Genomic DNA, 11,892 nt, shown 5'->3' with positions numbered 1-11,892 from the left:
GAAAGAAAGGTATGGAACCAAATAAGATGCAATAGTAATGATGAAAGATAACAAAACAGAAATGGAGATAAGTTAATAAGAAACACGTTCATATCCAAAAATGGGGGGTGGAAAATTGTACAACCAGGAGAAAGGGAAATCAACATATAGAGAAAAAGACAGGGAATGGCAAAGACACCAAGAAATAAGTCAAAGAGTTTTGGGATATAGAGTTGTCAGAAAAATATACGAAATAATTTCTTAAGATCATCCAGCAAATAAAATAAAAATATCTCTGTAGCCCAGCTGGTGTGGCTCAGTGGTTGAGCATCAATCTATGAACCAGTAGGTCATAGTTTGATTTCCTGTAAGAGCATATGCCAAGGTTTGAGGCTCAATCCCTAGTAGGGAGCATGCAGGAGGCAGCCGATCAATGATTCTCTCTCATAATTGATGTTCCTACCTATCTCTCTGGCTCTGAAATAAAAAATATATAAAAATGACATAAATATGTGAAAGTACAATAAAAAACAAGCATACAAATTAATTTTTTTGAAAAATTTGAACATAATATTAAACATAGTCAGATGTAGATAAACACATACATGTATATACGTCATGCATACAAAATAAAGGTACCAATAGTGACAGATGGCTACTCCCTTTCAGCTAGAGAATATTCTACCCCAAAATGAGAAAATAAGTGAATTTACTAAATTGAGAAAAAAAATTAGGAATAATAATATTGGTAGTGACCTTTTCAAAATGCACATGACTGATTTAAATTTCATTTAGGCTTTTATTACTCAGTGTGCTTGCTTTAATATGGTTTTTGGCTGCTACTAAATTTATGTAGTCAGTTCTCATTTTTGTTATAGCTATGTATATAACATAGCCCAAAACAGCAAAACTGAGAAGCTTGAACCCTTGTTCCTAGAGAAAATACAGAGTTCAATGCCTGAGTATCCTGATTCAGAACATTTTTTGTCAATCTATGAATACAGAATTTTGTTTTATGTGGGTTTCTATTTCAATTCAGGCCCCCAAATGCAGCTCATCTTCATTAAATCTCATGAAAGGAAAGAAATGAAGTAATAAATATAAGTAAAGCGAGTTCTAAATCCAATGACCTGAGCATTTGTTGGACTAAATGTTCACACCAGTCACTTAAAATGCCAATGACTCAGAGGTATCTATCTATCTTTAATAATAAAAGTGTAATATGCTAATCAGTCCGAATGTCCTTCCAGACATTCTTACAGACAAAACCGGGGCTGCGAGAGAAGTCTGGGTCCCAGATGCCTGCCAGTGGCCAGAGGAGGGAAGCCCAGGTCCCAGGTTCCTGACAGCAGCTGAAGGAAAGCACAGGTCCTGGGTGCCAGAGGGAAGCTGGTGCCAGCAGCTGGGAGAAGAAAGAACTACTCTTGCATGAATTTCATGCATCAGGCCTCTAGTCCTATCTAATAAAGAGGGAATATGCTAATTGACCCTCACAAACTGCCATTCGCAAATATGGTGGCACCCACAACCAATAAAGAGGGAATATGCTAATTGTCTGCCCCGCCCTCAAATATGGCAGTGCTCATAGCCAATAAGGAGGGAATATGCTGGTTGACTGCCCTGCCCTCAAAGATGGTGGCATCCACAGCCATAAGATGGTGGTGCCCATTCCCCTCCTCCCTACCCAGGCAGCAGGCACGTGGGAAGTCCAGGCCCGCCCCGAGGTGGGCCCGGCCTTGCCACACACCTGCTTCCAGATTCCCCCAGTCCTCTCAGCCCCCCAACCCCCCAGCCACCCAGGGCTAGCCCAAGTTGCAGGCAAGCCTCAGCGGTTGGCTGCCCAGCCACCCAGGGCCACCTGAGGCTCAGGTGACCAGGGACAGGTGAGGCTTGTGCTGCTGGCAGTGGCAGCAGCAGAGGTGTGATGGGGAGTCGCCTTTCCCTGATCACTGGGTCACCTCCCACCCTTGAGAGCTCCCAGACTGTGAGAGGGGGCAGGTCAGGCTGAGGGACCCCCCTCCAGTTCATGAATTTTCATGCACCGGACCTCTCGTAAACATATAAAGCTCTAATATGCAAATAGACCGAACAACAGAACAACTGAACAACCAAGCAACTAAACAACCAGTCGCTATGATGTGTGCTGACCACCAGGGGGCATGCACAAAACATGGTGGGCATCAGCTACAGCTGATGGTGGAGTAGGTGAGTGGGGGCGCCAGACTAAGGCGGGGTGCCAAGAGTGAATCTGTGGTGGTTATTGAAAATTCTTAGCTCCCGGACTTGTGCACCTTGAAAGGAACTGTGGGCCCTGAGACTGTGGTGGACAAAGGGGCAGGTCTTGCTGAACTCTCACACCTGCTGCTGGCACCCACACGGCCGTACCCACTGCAGACGTCAGAGCAACTGCTCGCACCCATTGCCAGCACCTGGTGCTGGCCCTGATCACTCAGCACCCTCAGTGGGTGCGAGTGGCAGCTGCCAGCCCTGATTGTCCCTGAGGGCTGCTCCACCTCCCCCTGATCCTGAGGGGCGATCGGGGCAGCCGGTGCCGCTTGCACCCACTAATGGTGCTGGCCTTGCTTGCACCCGCTGCTGCCAATGGCCACAATCACTCCAAGAAATCAGCAGGTGCGAGAGGGGTCAGCACCCCAGCACATGAGAGTGGGGTCAGCGGGAGCAGGGCTGGCTACAGACAGGAGACTGGGGGCCTTGGCAGGAGGGGCCGGGCTGGGGTGTGGAGGATGGGCCGAGAACTGCCCCTTTGCCTACTACAGCCTCAGGGCCCACAGTTCCTTTCAAGGTGCACAAATTCGTGGACTGGGCCCTAGTTTTGTATATTACAGTTGCAACAATATTGGGCAATATTGAAACAGATTTTCTGGAAGAAATCTGGCTTATGTTAGTAGGCATCTAGGAGAAGTGCAAAGCAATTAATTGGCCAATCAATAAAAAGGCAGGAAATGTTAGACACATCAGAAAGCAGTCATTTTAAAGTGTTTGGGAGTAAAGAGATATGAGAGAAAATTTATCTAATATCTTCACAAGTTTGGCTGAAAAAAAAGGAAAAATTAATGCAAATTTTATTAGAAACACAAAAAAATTAAAAAATATTGAAAACTACGTATTTAAACTTAGGATGCAGATATAAACAAATACACACACATACATATACAAATGCACACACATGTGCCTACACACAGATATGGCTGAAAGCTCCCCTTTGAGGTAATTAAACAGGGAAAAATAAATGAATTATCTGAAATGAGGAAATTATGCAAACATTAGTTCTGGTAATGACCTTACATATTTTTGTGATCTCTTTTGAGATTATTTAGTATTTTATTATTAATACTAAATGTCTACTGTAGTTTAAATATTTTTTTTGTGGATTAAATTTATTGGGATGATGTTGGTTAATAAGATTATGTGGTACTAATAGTGCAGTGCTATGATACATCATCTGTGTATGCCATTGTGGACAGACCAACCATAGTCAAATCTTGTTCCCTTGCATATATTTCAACCTCCTTTATCCTGTACTACCCACCCCTTCCTTCTAGTAACCACCATAGAGTTGTCTGTATCTATGAGGTTTTTCTCTTTTTAAACTATATTATGGAGAATATTACAGAAGTCCTTCCCCCCCCACCCATTAACCCTCTCAACCCTTCTTCTACAGCCTCATACCCAGGTCTTCAAGACACTATTATAATTGTACATGGGCTCTGCATATATGCATTTAAGTTCTTTGGTTAATATTTCCAGCCCACCTGTCCTCCCCCCAAACCCCCCTACACATACACCCAATGCCTCTAAGAATCCTCAGTCAGTTCCATGCTTTCCTGTCTCTGTGAGGGTTTGTTTGATTGTCTGGTGCGCTCATTTTGTGCTTTCGGTTTCATATGCCATGTGTGAGTGAAATCATATGGTTATTGACTTTGTCTGCTCAGCATGATATTCTCAAGATCCATCCCTGTTGTCACTAATGGCAGTATTTCATCTTCCAAGGAGACATATAGATGCTCAGCAAGTATTTGAAAAGATCCTGTACTGCACCTATTGGTTATGCAGATTAGGTTAATGGGAACTCTATCCTCAATGTTTTGTAAAATGGTTCATACATAACTTTATTGTATGTGAGCCTGATTTTAACACATGCCTGAATAAACTTTACCATAAGCAATTCAGAGGGAAGGGAGGTGAAGTGCTAAATGGCAGTAATGGCTGGCTGGGGATGGGGAAGGGGAGAGGTCTACATTGTATGGCTGGAGATGGGTAGGATGGGTGGTCTACATTGTATAGCCTGGAGCTATATTGGATGAAACTTTCAGATCAGACACTTTAAAAATAGCAAAATTTTGCAGAAAAGTAATTACTAAAATATTCTTGTCAGAAAGGGAATGTTTGCATACATTATGAGGACAGAATCATCAAAGAAATAATCATGGGGGAAACCAAATAACAAATGAAAATAGCAAACTTATGTTGAAATCATAGCAATACATGAAAAAGTGATGTGCATGTATGTGGTGGAGTAAGGATGGTGATCCTTGAGAGTTGAAAACAAATACAAAATAAACACATTACAATTAGTAAGTGCAAAATGAAATACCTTCATGGGACTTGGCTTTATCCTGGTCACCCTTATCTGAAAGAGTGAAAGAAAGAAAAAGACTGTTCAAACATAATGAAGGCTCAATGTCAGGAAGAGAAAAGAATGCTAATTTGAAACCCTTCTGTTGTTTATTCTTTAATGTAAATTGACCCACACTTCTAACAAGTGGAGAAAAAGGATCCTAAGTCCATGTAACAAATGAGAACCAGTTTCACCCTCCATCTCCAATACCTATGCGTTCAAAAGCAATGAGTTAGGAAATGGAAGTATGACAGACCTAAAGGAGAACTGCCTATGGGATGAACAATAACAATCTTTGGTCTTGCTTTAGACTTTCCACCTTTTCAGACTTAAATGGCAAAAGTGCACATACCTGAGAGAGGTACTTTAAGTCTGATGCAGAAGCCTGTTTATAGTAAAAGTACCTGGCTATCAACCCTGTATTTGGATCAGTAATCATATGAAGCCTGCTTACAAACATAAGGAGCTCTCTTCTCAAATTCCTTTGTGTCTCTAAACTAAAACATAATTGAAATATAACATCAGAAACGGAGCACATAAGGCATTTAATGATTCTAATATGGCTCCATGAAAAAATCTTTGGGGATCATGCTATGACAATGAGCTTCTCATGGCATACACATAGACAATTCTGAGCTAAAGATACATCACACATAAACTTTCCTTCAGATGTAACATCCTTTTGCAAATATAACAAATCTTATTCAATGTTGTAAATTAATACCTGTGTGAATAAAAATGCAAAAGAATAAAGAACATTTAATGGAGTTGGAAAGAAAAAGGCCAGAATATATTATATGAATTGTCTGTGCGACCTGGAATATGGTCACCAGGGAGGTGAAAGAGTGGGCCTTTGGGTCACATTCAGTCAATGAATGACATCGGAACTCAGAAAATTTTGGCAGGACAGTGAAGGGGTCAAATGCACTCATCTCATATGGAATCTTCTCTCATCACCCTCTGATTGCTTAAGATGGGTCTTTAAACTTGGAAAAATGGCAGAGTTCCTACTTTAATGGGTATTTTACAGACAGAATATATAGAGTGGAAATCCTGTGCCTGTTAGCACCCTCTTCACATCACAAGATTCACAGTAAATGTGGTAAGTTTCTTGGAAGCAGAAAATGCCGAAGTTTATAGGGAAACACAGCTATGAGATGGAAAGAGAAGAAACTGGGAAGGATGGAAGTTATGAAAATAAATAGATGCAACTTAATATGTGAGAAATATACAGACTAAAATAATTGAGGAAAAAGGAGCAGACATCCAAAAGTAACGTGAGCCAAAGAATGTGAAGAGGGGAAAAAGGCAGATAATGCTAAAGACATCACATTGTTATTAGAGGTAATGCAATAAAGGATTGTCAGGAATACTTCACCAATTTTTTCCTGAAGATTTTCTGAAAAATAAAAGTGAAATTGTAAATATCATGAGAACCAAATATGAATAAAATTCAATTTCTTCTACAGCATGCGCAAAACATCAAACCTTTTTTATTGCAGTGAAACACACAACACACACAATTAGGAACAGTGGCTGAAAGCTCTCATTTGCTCAGGGACAATTGTTCCAAAATTCAAAGGGAGGAGACGTCTGAATATAGTGAATTATGCAAAAAAAAAAATTAGGAATACAGTTCTGTTAGTTACCTTATAAAAATATAATTAATTTCATTTGAAGATATTATAGTTTGGGGGAGTTGCTTGATTTTACAAGTGCTTTGGGACTAAATATAATATACAGTGGAGCAAAAGTAAATGTATAAATTTTTGCTAAATAATATAATAATCCTAACTAGTAATAGACAAACATGGTAATTGACAGTACCTTCACTACACCTTTCAGGACAAACCAGCTGGCCCCCACTGGTGCACCAGGCCTCTATCCTATAGCATAAAAGGGTAATATGCAAAGTGACCCTAACAGCAGAAAGATTGGGAATGACTGGTCACTATGACACACACTGACCACCAGGTGGCAGACACACAATGCAGGAGCTGCCCCTCTGGTGGTCAGTGTACTCCCACATGGGGGAGCTCTGCTCAGCGAGAGCCAGGCTGATGGCTGCCAGTACAGCGGTGGTGGTGGGAGCCTCTCCTGCCTCTTGAGCAGCGCTAAGGATGTCCGATTGGAGCTTATGTCTGCTCCCCACTGACAAGTGGACATCCCCCCGAGGGCTGCCGGGTTGCCAGAGAGATGTCTGATTCCCAGCTTAGGCTCAATCCCCTGGGGAGCAGGCCTAAGCAAACAGGTGGACCTCCCCCGACTGGTACCAGACTGAGAGCGTGCACAGGTTGAGGTGAGGGACGCTGCCCCCCTCCCCCACCCTGAGTGCACAAATTTTTGTGCACCAGGCCTCTAGTTATTCAATAGAAGAGATTGAGAATATTATTATTCTCCGATTATTCTGAACTTTATCCTACTTTTGAACCTGCCTGTAGTTAGATATCATATTTAAAATAGCCATGTTGTACATTATAGTTGAACAATAGAGTTAGTTGGACAATATTGAACCAGATTTTCTGGAGGAATTCTGGGTTAGGTTAGTAAGCATCTAGGAGAAGTGCAAAGTAATGAATTGGCCAATCAATAAAAAGGCAGGAAATGTTGGGCACATCAGAAAACAGTCATCTTAAGATGTTTGGGAGTAAAGGGACATAAGAGAAAAGTTACCCAATATCTTCAGAATTTTATCTGAAAAATGAAAAGGAAAAATTAATGGGGGAATGGGGAGCAATGTGGAGATAAGGGCTCATATTGAATACTTTAATCAATAAAAATATGAAAAGAAATTAAAAAATTAATGCAAATTTTATAAGAAACAAAAAATTTAATAATATAGAAAACTACGTATGTAAACTTAAGCTTCAGTTGCAGATACAAAACAAATAAACACATACATACAGAGATGCACGCACAAGTGTCTTCATGGAGATAGTGGCTGAAAGCTCACTTTTGGGTAATTAAAAGGGAAAAATGAATGAATTCTCTGAAGTGAGGAAATTATGTGAATGTTAATTCAGGTAATTACCTTAATTTTTAATGATCCCTTTTGAGATTATTTATTATTTTATTATTAATATTGTATCTCTATTCTTTTAAAATTTTTGTAAATTAAATTTATTGGGATAACATTGGTTAATAAAATTATGTGGAACTAAAGGCACAATGCTATGACACATAACTTGCATATGACATTGTGGGCTTAGCACCCAAAGTTAACTCTAGTTCCTTCGACATATATTTCACCTCCTTTATCGTGTGCTACCCACCCCTTCCCTGTCAGTGTCTATGAGTTCTGTTTTGCTTTAGTCTTTATTGTCCCTTTTTTTCCACTATTGCCACCCTCAACCCTTCTTCTACTGCCTCACACCCAGGTCTTCAAGACACTGTTGTCTGTGTCCATGGGCTATGCATACATGCATTTAAGTTCTTTGGTTAATTTTCCATCCCACCTGTCCCCCCGCACCCACCACCATGCCTCTGAGAATCCTCAGTCTGTTCCATGCTTTCCTGTCTCTGTGAGGTTGTGTTTGACTGTCTCGTGTGCTCATTTTGTGCTTTCAGTTTCATATGCCACATGTGAGTGAAATCATATGGTTCTTGGCTTTGTCTGCTCAGCATGATATTCTCAAGATCCATCCCTGTTGCCCCAAAGGGCAGTATTTAATCTCCCAAGATACAAACTAATGCCCAAAAGGTATCTGAAAAGATCCTGTACTGCACTAGTCATTAGGGAAATGCAAATCAAACCTAAAAGGAGACACCACCTCACACCTGTTAGAGTGGCTGTTATCAACAAGACTAGTAATAACAAGTGTTGGAGAGGTTGTGGACAAAAGGGAAGCCTCATGTACTGCTGGTGGGAATGTGAACTGGTACAGCTACTGTGGGAAATAGTATGGAGGTTCCTCAAACATGAATATTAGAGATCCCATATGACCAATAAATAACACCTTCTATGGATACCTATTCCCCACAATCTGAAAAATATTTCTTCCTAATGATATATGGACTCCTATATTCACTATAGCATTAGTCACAGTGGACAAGACATAGAAGCAAGCCAAGTGTCCTTCTATATATGCATGGATAAAGAAAAAGTATATATATATATATATATTATGCACACATACACACACATATATAGTCAATTCTTCTATTGTGGGAGCTGGCCATATAAAACTGCCAAAGACAGTCATTCATCGAATCTTGAACTACTGCTCCTATTGGTTAAGAAGATTAGGTTAATGGATATGTCTATCCCCAGTGTTCTGTCAACTGGTTCATATATAACATTATTGTATGTGAGCCTGATTTTAACTCATGCCTGAATAAAGGTTATCCTAAGAAATTCAGAGGGAAGGGAGATGAAGTATTAAATGGCAGTAATGGCTGGTCAGGGATGGAGTACTGTGAGTGGTCTACTTTGTCTGGCCTGGCGTCAGGCGTGGTGGGGGCCATCTTCATTGTATGGTCTGGTGCTCTATTGCACAAAACTTTAACATTACACTATAAAAATAGCAAAATTTTACAGTAAAGTAGTAACTAAAATTTTCTTGTCCGAAAGGAAATATTTTCATGCACTGCAAGGGCAGGACCGTCAGAGAAATAATAGTGGGGAAACTGAGTAACAAATGAAGATGGTAAACTTATGTTGAAATCTTACCAATACATGAAAAAATGATGTACATGAGTGTGGTGTAGAAAGGAAGATGATCCCTCAGAGTTGAAAACAAATGAAAAATAAACACATGACAATGAGTAAGTACAAAGAGAAATACATTCATGGGACTTGCCTTTATCCTGGTCTCCCTTATCTGAAAAAGTGAAAGAAAGAAAAAACAGTTCAAACATAATTAAGGGTCAATGTCAGGAAGAAAAGAGGATGCTAATGCGAAACGCTTCTGCTGTTTATTCTTTAATGGAAACTCACCCACATTTCTAAGTGGAGCCGAAGGATTCTAAGTCCATGTAACCAATGAGAGCCAGTGTCACCCTCCATCTCTGTACCCATTCGTCCAAAAGGAATGAGATGGGAAATGAAAGTATGACAGACCTAAAGGAGAACTTCCTCTGGGATGAACAATATCAATCTTTGGCCTTCCACTTTTTCAGATTAAAATGACCAAAGTGCACATACCTGGGGCAGGTACTGAAAGTGTGATTCAGAAGCCTTTATATAGTAAGTACCCTGCTCTCAACACCTGTATCTATAACAATAATCACATGAATCCTGCTTATGAACATAAGGAGCTCTCTTCCAAAACTCCATTGTGTCTCTAAACTAAAACATACATGAAATATAACATTAGAAAAAAAAGGACATAAAGCATTTAATGATTCTATCAGGGCTCCATGCAAAAACCTTTGGGGATCATGCTCTGACAAACAGCTTCTCATGTCATCCACATAGAGAGTTCTGAGCTAAAGATACATCACACATAAACTTTCCGTAAGATGTAACATACTTTTTCAAATATAAAAAAAATCTTTTGCAATGTTGTGAATTAATACCTGAACGAATAAAAATGCAAACGAATAAAGAACATTTAATGTAATTGAAAAGAAAAAGGACAAAAAATATTGCAAAAATTATCTGGTCAATGGGTAATACGGTCACCGGGGAGGTGAAACAGTGGGCCTAAAGTCACACTTTGTCAATGAATGACATCAGAACCTAGAAAATGTTCCCAGGACGGTTGGAGGGGTCAAATGCACTCATCGCATATGGAATCTACTCTCATCGCTCAGTTTGCTTAAGATGGGCCTCGCAACTTGTAAAAAAATGGCAGAGGTCCTACTTTAATGGGTATGTTACTGACAGTATATACAGAGGGGAAATCTTGTGCCTGTTAGCGTAACCCTCTTCACCTCATAAGATTCACAGTAAATATGGCAAGTTTCTGGAAAGCAGAAAATGCCAAAGTTTATAGGGAAGGACAGATATGACATGGAAAAGGGAAGAAACTGGGAAACATGGAAGTTATGAAAATAAATAGATGGAACTTAATATGTGAGCAGAATACAGACAAAAATAATTGATGAAAAAGGAGTAGACTTCCAAAAGAAAGGTGAGCCCATGAATGTCAAGAGGGGAAAAGGCAGATAATGCTAAAGACATCAGATTGTTTTTAAAGATTTGGCAATAAAGGATTGTCTGAAATAACTTACCAATTTTTTCCTGAAGATTTTCTGAAAGATAAAAGTGAAATTGTAAATATCATGGGAAACAAATATGAATAAAATTCAATTTCTTCTACAACATTCACGCAACATCAAACCTGTTGTGTTTCAGAGGAACACACAACACACACAATTAGGAACAGTGGCTGAAAGCTCTCATTTGCTCAGACGCAATTGTTCCAAAATTCAAAGGGAGGATAGGTCTGAATATAGTGAATTAAGCAGAAAAATTTAGAAATACAGTTCTGTTAGTTACCTTATAAAAATATTCCTAATTCAATTTGAAGACTTTTTAATTTGGGGTGGGTGGTTTCTGGCTTTACTAGTTCTTCGGTACTAAGTATAATTTAGGGTGGGGCAAAAGTAAAGTTATAGTTGTTTGCTAAGTAATATAATAATTAATAAATAAAAATAATAACAGATTAAATTCTGTGTTTCATGTACTCACAACTTTAACCTACTTTAGAACCTGCCTGAAGTCATGTCTCGTGATTACAGTAGCCATGTTGTATATTATAGTTGAACAATAGCTTGACTTGGACAATATAGAATCAAGTTTTCTGGAGGAAATCTGTGTTAGGTTAGTAGGCATCTAGCAGAAGTGCAAAGCAATGAATTGGCCAATCAGTATAACGGCAGGAAATGCTAGACACATCAGGAAAGCAGTCATTTTAAAGTGTTTTGGAGTAAAGGGATATAAGAGAAAATTTACCCAATATCTTCAGAAGTTTGTCTGAAAAACACGAAGCAAAAATTAATGTGAATTTTATGAAAAACACAAAACATTCAAAAATATTGAAAACTACGTATTTAAACTTAGGATGCAGATACAAAACAAATAATGTGCCCACGCACACACACGCTCACACACACACACACACACACACACACACACAAATATGGCTGAGAGTTCCCTTTTGAGGTCATTAAATATGGAAAAATGAATGAATTCTATGAATTGAGGAAATTATACAAAAATTAGTTCTGGCAATTACCTTAAAATTTTGTGTGATCCCTTTTGAGATTATTTAGTGTTTTATTATTAACTAGAGGCCCAGTGCACAAAAATTTGTGCACTTGGGGTGTCG

The 11,892-nt window shown here is 39.4% G+C and overlaps 1 long non-coding RNA gene across 1 annotated transcript in view; it reads right to left on the bottom strand.

The window, feature by feature from the left end:
- Positions 1-3,938: 3,938 nt before the first annotated feature.
- Positions 3,939-11,892, bottom strand: part of LOC102769619 — an 11,501-nt gene continuing 3,547 nt past the window's right edge. Inside the window, exons 3-6 of the long non-coding RNA XR_435705.2 lie at positions 11,517-11,537; positions 10,793-10,813; positions 4,595-4,630; positions 3,939-3,955 (exon numbers count right to left, since the gene is read on the bottom strand). This is a non-coding gene — a long non-coding RNA (uncharacterized LOC102769619). The remainder of the gene's footprint in view (positions 3,956-4,594; positions 4,631-10,792; positions 10,814-11,516; positions 11,538-11,892) is intronic.

The sequence above is a fragment of the Myotis davidii genome, unplaced genomic scaffold (assembly GCF_000327345.1).
Source record: "Myotis davidii unplaced genomic scaffold, ASM32734v1 scaffold621, whole genome shotgun sequence".
In the NCBI taxonomy this organism is placed as follows: domain Eukaryota; kingdom Metazoa; phylum Chordata; class Mammalia; order Chiroptera; family Vespertilionidae; genus Myotis; species Myotis davidii.
Note: the sequence above shows the minus strand (reverse complement) of the source record. Positions and strands in the feature narration are given on the sequence as shown.